We start from the raw sequence: 1,822 nt of genomic DNA on the forward strand, positions 1-1,822 counted from the left end.
GCGTTCCCCTGTCTGGCGGGCGGCGGCGTGCGTTCCCCTGGCGGGCAACGGTGTGCATTCCACCCCCCCCCTCCCCCGCACGGCAGGAGTTTTTATTTTTAGATCTATTCTATTTGGTGTTTGTTGATTTTCCTGAATGTGGATTTCCTTATTCTTCCTAAAGCCTAGAAAGTTTTCTTCTATTCCACAATTTTCTCTGTGATATCCCTGGCCCTCTCATATTCTGTCTTTCCAATCATACATGTGTTGTTCCTTTTGATGTCATTCTACATGATTTTTTACTCTATAGTATTTCCATTGAGTTTCTTGTTTCCAGCTCAGTGACTCTGTTCCCTCTCTTCGTCTGTTCTACTATTTGTACCTTCAACATATTGGTCACTTCTGCCCTTTTAGTCTTACTATTGTGGATTTTCACACCTTTCTGTTATTTCCAGTACTGTGTTGGCTGTATCTTTTCTATCTTTTGGTGAGTTTTTAAGTTCCTGTACCTCTTTATCTACAGTTTCAATTCTTTCTTCCATGTTTTTCATTTTCTTTCATAGTTGTACAAGTTTCTCCTTATCGGTATACTTCTTCTCGTACTTGGTATTTTTTGATGCTGCACACTATTCCACAGTCTTGTCAAATACTATAATGGATACTGATTATGTACAGTGTTTGGATGAGCTTCCAGATTGATTTATGCTGGGAAGAAGGAGTGGCATCCACTTCCTACACTAGATGCCTCTGGAAACTCTACAAACTCTCTAAACTCTTTAAATGTGCATGTATAATGCGGTCAGGTCTTTTGTGCAAAGTTTACCCTGAGTCATTAACCATTAAGTGCCTATCCTTATATTTTATTGTGTTTTTCATCCTGAAGACGATTTTATCAGAGATTAGTATTGCTACTTACTCCTCTTTTGTGAATGCCATTTGCTTATTATATTTTTCTCTCCACCATTTGAATATTTTTGCTTTTACTCATTTATTAGATGTGTCTATTGTAGGCAACATATTGATGAACTTTGTTATGTTTTTACTTTTTTAATCCATCATACTACTCTTTTTCTCTTAATTTATGGATTCAATCTATTCACATTAAGTGTGATTATTGACAGGACAGTTTTTATTGCTTCATTTTTGCTATGTTTATTTTTCTGTTGTTTTGTTTACTATGGTTCATCCATTTTCCTTTGGTGTCTCTGTGTGAAGGACTTCCTTAGATTTTCTTGTAGAGTTGGTATTGTTTTAACAAATTCCTTAAGTTCCTGCTTTTTCTTCTAATGACCTAATTTCTTTTTTTGTGTTTGATAAACACCTTTACTAGGTGCAGAAGCCTCAGATGGCAACTGTTTCTTTCTGTTTTCTGTATATTCCATCCCATTGTCATGTTGCAAACAACATGACATGGTTTCTGATGAGAAATCAGAATTTAATCTAATTGATTCTTCCTTTTAGATGACTCTTTGTTTTTCTTGCGATGCTTTAGCATTCTATTCTTATCTTTGATTTTGGACAATTTGACTCTGGTTGTCTTGATGCTTTTCTTTTGGATCTAGTCTGAGGTTTGCTGAACTACCTGAATGTGGATTTCCTAATTCTTCATGATCCCTGGAAAATTTTCTTTTAGTATCTCTTCCATAGTTTTCTCAGTGTTTTTCCTGTTCCTCTCACATTCTGAAATTCCAATGAAACAAATTTTGTCCCTTTTGATGGTATCCCATGTGATTATAATATGTTTGGGTTGTTTGGGTATTTAGATTTTTTTTTAAAATTTTTCTTGGGTCTCTTCTCTGTTTTGTTTTCTAGTATGTTCCCATTGTAGTTCTTGTCTTCCAGA

The sequence above is a fragment of the Elephantulus edwardii genome, unplaced genomic scaffold (assembly GCF_000299155.1).
Source record: "Elephantulus edwardii isolate Elephantulus edwardi_28Jun2011 unplaced genomic scaffold, EleEdw1.0 scaffold00238, whole genome shotgun sequence".
Lineage (NCBI taxonomy): Eukaryota > Metazoa > Chordata > Mammalia > Macroscelidea > Macroscelididae > Elephantulus > Elephantulus edwardii.